Genomic DNA, 7347 nt, shown 5'->3' on the forward strand with positions numbered 1-7347 from the left:
CCAGACCCCTCGTTGCCACCATGAAGGTTAAAATCCAGCAGAATCCATTGGAGCCATTGCAAATTTCCAAATTAATGAAATTTTAATCAGTATTTTACTGAAGCCTTTTCCTTCCTCCTGCCCCCTTCCCTCCCTACCTCTCTTTCTTTTTCTTTTTTGTAACAACTAGAAGTGCTGCTTCTGTTTCATGTTACAAGTGACAACAATTACCTAGGGAGACATGGCACCTCTCGGGCCCCACGTCGCTGCCCTCTCGGGGTGCTTTTACCCCCGTCCCTTCTTAACTTTCTTGCACGCCTCTCGCCACATTCTTCTGTGTCCTGTGTCTTCCTCCGCCATCCCCAGACAGTGATGCTGATGCCACACCGCAGGCCCGTGCCCACCCTTCTGCTTCCCACCCACGTGTCCTCTCGCAGTGGCCTCCGCCGCTCTCCTAGCTGCTGCCAACATCTTCACTGTGTCGATTCCTGAGTCTCCAGCCCTTCAGCCTCAAACACCCAAGATCCCACCTGCTGTCCTGATAGGGTGGTCCTATAGGTGCTTCAGACTCACCATCTCTAAAACTTAACAGCACATCTCCCTTCCTCACCCCTGCCCCAAATCCAGCAGCATTGCACACCCTCTGTTGCTGCCCCCTTCCCCACTGCCCAAGCGAGAAATGTGAGGCTGCCCTCCGTGACTCTGTCCTCTCCTTCACCTCCCACATCCCATCTTGCTTGCTTCGCCTCCTTGAGATTCCCCAAATGCACCATTCCTTTCCTCCACACTGACTGTCCTTGACCAGCCCACATCATCCTTTGCCCAGACTTTTAAAATGGCCTCAGAACTGGGTGGAGACCACAGCTCCATTTGTATCCAGCCCCTTTGATCCACTTTTCTATTCTTCCACCAGAACAGTTTTGGTAAAAGCCAAGTCTTCCCATGTTCCACTCTACAAAAGCTTCTGGTGTTGGATATAGCCTTACACCGTGAAGAGGTGGCCCATCTCCGGCCTTCTGAGATCAGACTCTGGACCACGTCTGTGACTGGAGCTCCCCGCCTCACCCCCACGTACAAGCTCCGGGAATACAGAAGGTTAACGGTTTCCCGCTTGAGCTTCTCTGGGTCCCTGACACTCCCTCCTCACCTTCTCATTCTGACTCATTCTGCAAGATTTAGCTCAAAATAACACCTCCTCCAGAAAGGTTTCTGTGACTACTCCAGCAGAAGGCAAGAGCTGCATCCAGCCCTCGCGTGGCAGCGTGCACACCTATATCATAAACTGCTCTAGGGCCAAAGTCAAGGTCATTGCATCTCTCACACCTAGCACACTGCATGGCATTCAGGGGGCCCTCGACGTAGTGCAAGCAGGGCGGGGCGGGGGGCAGGGACTCTGGGTAGAAGTGAGGCGTGCTGGTTTCAGAGCTACAGGGTCTGGATTCAGTGGCCACTTCTTTCTAGCTGTGTGACTTCAGGCACTTCACTTTGTCTCTCTGCTCCCATTTCCTCATCTGTAACATGGGAGTGACAAAATACGTGTGAGTCCATGAGGTAACACATTTGAGGCACCAAGGACGGAGTGCTCAGTAAATCGGTACTATACTTTGCTTACGGGTCGGCGATAGAGACCAAGGCCGACAAACGCCATGGAAATTCCTGAGATTATAAAGCCTTTCATTGCAGCTGCCATATTTTTGGGTTCCACTTTGGCCCACAAAGGTGGGTTGCTAGGCAAGCACTTTCATGCCCTCCTGCAGACTACTGACTCATTGTTAAAGCAACTGATATGCCATCTCATTTTCTGTCCTGGCCTGATCCATCACTTGGCCATGAAGAGGAAAAGGGACTAATTAGAAGAGGAGATCGAGAGACGGGGCAGGGAGAAAAAACTTCAAAGGCAAGATTGGCATAGAATCAGAGTGGTGCATGTGCTTAAACTTCACTGTCCTTTGGATTCCTCATCTGGGGCACCATGACTCAGTTGCCTCATTGTGGGGATCGATGACATAGGGTATGTGCCTGGGGCCTGCCTTCCTCTCCTGCCACAGATTGGTCCCCAGGGCCAGTCCTGTCCAGAGGCTGTGGCTCAGCCCCCCCCCCCCCCATTGAAGGCCAAGCCCTTGGGAGAGGGACTCTGTATTGGCCCTGTGGGGCTCTGCAGTCCCAGAAACCTGCAGTCGGGTGGGCAGGGCCAGGGGGCCTTCCTCCGGTGTAAATATATAGAGCTGTTCTCTCTTTTATCAAATGCTTCCTATAAAATATCTCATGTCTTAGAGCAGATAAACTTTTATTTGAATTAAAAATATAAATTCTCTTGGGGCACCTGGGTGGCTCAGTGATTGAGCATCTGCCTTCAGATCAGGTCGTGGTCCCCGGGTTCTGTGATCAAGTCCTGCTTCCGGCTCCCCGCAGGGAGCCTGCTCCTCCCTCTGCCCATGTCTCTGCCTCTCTCTGTGTGTCTCTCATGAATAAATAAATAAAATCTTTTAAATATATATAAATTCGCTTAACAAGAATAACAGCAGTTTCTTTTTTTCAGCAAGAAAGCTTTCTTGGGTGCCCTTTAAACAAGCTCTAGCATGTGGGCAGCCTCTCAGGAACACAGCTACTATACAAATTGAGGGCAACTGTCTTAGAAATAACTACAGGAGAAGGTTTGTGAGGTTAGTGCAGGAAAGGAATCCCTTGCTCATCCTCGTAAGAGCTGCTGACCTCTCCGCCACGGAAATAGGACCGTCTGCACTAAGGGGATTTTCAAGAAGTCAGACCCGCCGCCGCCTCTCCGCTGGCCTGCTGGGGAGAACCGCCCGGTATCCACGCCGTGTGCGCTGGGGGCACAGCGCCCCCTGCTGGCAGCCGCCGCCACACGCCCCGGCGCCCGGCCCGGGATCCTGACACGGGCACCTTGCTAATGACTTCGCCCTCGGGAAGAAGCCAGCCTGGGGGCATCTGCGGCCTCCGAGCGAGGGATCCAGATCGAAAACCCCGGGGCCCAAGTCTCCAGGAAGGCGCCTCCTCACCCGGCAGCGACGCACGGAAAGCCTTGTTCCGGCCCAGCGCGGAGCGAGGCCGAGCTCCCTGGGGGGACACCTCGTGCTCCCCGCATGGAGCCCCGGCATCAGCCCCCACCTCGGGGGGCGGGGGGGGAGACCCAGCAGGTGCAGGGCGCCGGGGCGCCGGGAAGGCCTCCCAGAGCGCAGGGCCCCACAGCCGAGCCTCTGCGGCGGAAGAGGGTGGGCAGGGGGCCCGCCCGGGGTGCAGCGGCCCAGGTCGCCCTTCTCAACACGGGGTCGTCACCCTGGCTGCCGGCGCGGCCACCAGGAGCGCTGGAAACCCTCCGGGGCCCAGGCCTGAGCGGGTCCAGGGATTCTCCCGGGCACCAGGCTGGGGGCCCCGCCCGGACACTCTGGGGGGCCGGTCACGGGATCGGGGCACGCAGGGCTCCCGGCGCCCGGGAGGGTCACGCTACCGACGCGGTTGGCGGGCGGGGCCGCGGGAAGGGGGCGCCAAGGGGCTGGCAATGCGGCCCCCGAGCCAAGGGGTGCAGCGCGCAGAGCGGGGGGCCCTCGGGCAGCCCCTCGAGGCGCCGGCGGCGCGACTGGTCAGGGTGCCGCTCCCGGGTGGGCGCTCAGGGCCGGGTGTGGGTGCGAGCGGGCGGGGGGCACGGACACAGCCGTGGGCCCAGGCTTCTGGGGCAGAGATCAGGGAGGACTCGCCAGGACTCGGCGACTACAAGCTGCGCCTCCGCAGGGCCGTCGCAGGGACCGGGCCGTGGGCCGTCGGGGCCCCGGGAGGCCCCCCCGGGAGCCGTGGGGCTGCAGGCTGGCCCAGCTCTGGGAGCCCCCCCGGCTCCGGGCTGACCCCGCGGCCCCCGGCGGCCACGGCCGGCCTCCAGCGCACCGGCCAGCACCTGCGCCCTCCCGGGAGCCGCCGCCCGCCGCACGGGGTCTCCCTGCCGAGGGCCCGGAGCCCGCGGTCTTGGCCCTAATTCCTCCTCCGGCTGTAGGCACCGGGCCGGCTGCGCCCGACGGACGGCTGGCTGCCAGCAACCCCACGGCTCAGGCCACGCTCGGGCCCTCCTCCCAGGACAGCCCAGGGAAAGCCGCCCGGTGGGATTCCACCAGGGGCGCTGTGCACGCGGCTGATGGGTCCTGGTTGCTGAGAGCCGGGCCCCCGCCCCCAGCGGCTGCCGGAATGCTCTGTCCGAAATTTCCAGAATGCTGGTCTGCCTGTGTGACGCCCGCCCCCCGTTGGTAATTCCTTCACTGCTTCCCACAGGCCCGAAGATGCTACCCGAAGGTGACCCCGGGCCTTCCCGGTCGAGGCGTGTTGGGCACCCCAGTTCCCAGGGATGCCCCAGGACCCAGCCCACGTTTCACTCTCTCTCAACACTCGGTGGTTTACCGAGAGCCTCGGGATGACGCAGCCCGGCGGTGGCCTGAACGCAGGGCATCTGTCCCCCTTTAAGGGTGGCCCCTGGGGCTCCAGGGCTCAGCGGAGCAGGGCTTACTGCGAACATGAAGGATTTGAAGCTGGACCCAGAGGGACGCCACCTCACAGGCAGAGCCAAGACTTCCTAGCGCCGAGGGCTTAGCTTCACCCCACAGATAAACAAAGGGCCCCCGACATCCCAAGTTTCTAGGCCACAGGCTAAGGTCTTCCGCGGACAACACGAGGTCACGGAGCCCGCGTGCACGTGTTGTTTGGCCTGTGTTTGCACGTACTTATGCCTACATCTTAACGCTGGGAGATTTCACGCTAAAATCTGCATTTCGACGTGCTTTTGAAAAACCGTAAGGTTTGTGGCATTAGACTCAAAATTTTGCAAGGCAACCCGTGCAAGGCTCACTACTCCCCCGGGAGCAGCAGGAGAACCCCAGCCCGACGCAGCCCGCCCGTCGCCTGTGCACGCCTAGGCCCGCCCGCCGGCTGCGCACGGGGAGGCCGCCAGCCCGGCCCAGCCAGAAGCTCGTCTGCAGCCCCTCAGCCGGGACAATGTTTACAACCTCGTTGTGCAAACGATGCTGTGTGTTCCCCAGATCCGTCTCCGTCCTCTCGGGGGAGCCACTGTGCCCGGCTCTCCTGCACCTGCGCGGCCACGAGCTCGTTCTACGGGCGGGCCCCGCGGAGAAGCCCGGGGGGGGGGGGGGGGGGGGCGGCCCCGGGCTGAGGCGATGAGCGGGTCCTCGGGGGCCACGTGTTGCCTGAGCAGGGCCACGGGAGGGCGCAGCGGCCGCGCGGCATCGGACGTCACCTGGGAGACCGAGCAAAGCCACGGAGAGCTCGGGGACTCCGTTACGGCAGGTGGCCCAGGGTAGCCCGGTCGAGGTGCGCCACGCGACCAAAAGCACCTGCTCACCGGGCGCCTTCCTTCTTGTCGCGTGATGCCAGCGCTCAAAAGGGCTTGCGCTGCGTCCTGAGTATATGCGGTTAGCGGGCGGGTCGCGCACCGGCCGCGTCCAGACTGGAACTCCCGCCGGCGGCCCACACCCCCCAGGCCGGCCCGGGCCTCCCCGCGCTCAGCTGCGGGGCGAGGCTCCTAGGCCACCGACGACATCGGCCGTTCCAGGAAGGGTCTGTACCGGAGCACTCCCTGACCAGGGTCATTTCTTGGGTACCTGCACTTTTTCACACACAAAGAGCGCTGTGGATTTTGCCAGCATCCATGCTGACTTCTGAAATATATTAGGACGTGAAGTAATAGAGGCACAAACTAGAAACCAGCGATTGTCACTCTGTGACTCCTTCCGAATGGCGACACTCACATGCTGAGGACACATTATAATTTCCCATATAGAAATGAGATATATCCTCATTATGGGAAAAGCAACAACAACCAAATATTTTTAAAAGAATAAAAGGGAAAACAAAAAAGAACTAAATCGACATGACCGCACGTACGTTCCTCATAACGCCTTCTTCTGGGGAGCTGACCTCATCGTGTCACACAGACACATTGAAAGACAAGTGAAAGCAAGGCCCAGGCTGCATCACAGGGAAGATCTACAAATCACCACCAGAGCAGGTCACGCACATCAAACACTTCATGCACCACAAAGACATTTTGCATATTTTCTTTTTCAAGGAACAGCAGTGGGATGTGGGGCAAAGACGTTCCCAGGTCAGATTGGAGACAGTAGAATGTTAAACAGAAACCAGCTAACAAGAAATCCCCATGCACCCGTGGGCGACTGACAGCTTTCCACCAGATTCTGTGCTTGCGTCCATGGAGGGAGGGAATCGGGGAAATGGTTGGGCAGTGAGGTCTGAGGGGAACAGATTAATGATCCACCCAAAGTTTTCCCTTCAAACAGTACAGATAGAGTAGAAACCGTTGTTTTAGCTACAGACGGTCGTGAAACAACAAACCTGTGTTCTCTCACATTGTCTGTGGGGCTGGAATTTAGCAGTGACTTAGCCGGTTGCCCGCATCTCCAGGCCTCTCATTAGGCGGCAGTCAAGCTGTCAGTGGGGCTCGGATCTCATCGGAAGGCTCGATGGCTGGTGGAGTTGAGATCCACCCCTGAGCTCACTCACAAAGTAGTTGGTAGTCCTTGGGCCACACAGCTGAGACCCTTAAAGGGCTGGCCTGGTGCTAGGGGAGCTGGTTCCCCCGCGAGCAAGCGATCTGAGAGCGCCTACGATGAAGCCACCGTCTCTTCAGTCTGGTCTCAAAATTGACATCTCATCACTTCTCCTGTATCTATTCACTCGAGAAGAGGAGGAAATCCAACCACACTAGATGTGAGATGACACAAAGGTGTGGAAACCAGGAAAAAGGGTCATGGGGACATTTTCACTGGTGAGGAGAAAAGAGCTGCATTAAATATTCCTAATGGGGTTTATGAGTTTCATGACCCGAGAAGGGACAAAATGGAAATAGTATGAAGATGACTTAATGGCCATGAAGTGTGGGGGACAGGATCTGGCAAGAAATGAGATCAGCCGGGTAGGAGAGAATCACATTAGAGCTCCGAGGGCCACAACGTTGAGTATGTATTCAGTTGACCTAACTTTTTGTAGGTCCATAGTGAATAACATCCTAAAGAGGACAGGAAATATTGACCATGAACCCGGGTGACTAGTGTTTCTAAAATAGGACAGCAAGAGGTGATGCCAAAGGGATAGAATGAGCTGTGTGCTACAGAAGGAAGCAACAGAACCTAATAACTAATTCTGTGTGTCTGGGGGGGGGGGTATTAGATGCCAACTTTATGCTGCATATTGAGATTTCTGAGTCAACTCCCATAAATATCACCCCTCCTTTCCCTGCTCCCAGGTTCTGAAAAGTTCCAAAAGAAAAGAGTGAAGACGGGAGGCCCACTCCCAGTTTCTCCTTCGGCAGGCCTGGGGCGGGCTTGAGGATTT

Source organism: Canis lupus, chromosome X (genome assembly GCF_048164855.1).
Source record: "Canis lupus baileyi chromosome X, mCanLup2.hap1, whole genome shotgun sequence".
Taxonomy (NCBI): domain Eukaryota; kingdom Metazoa; phylum Chordata; class Mammalia; order Carnivora; family Canidae; genus Canis; species Canis lupus.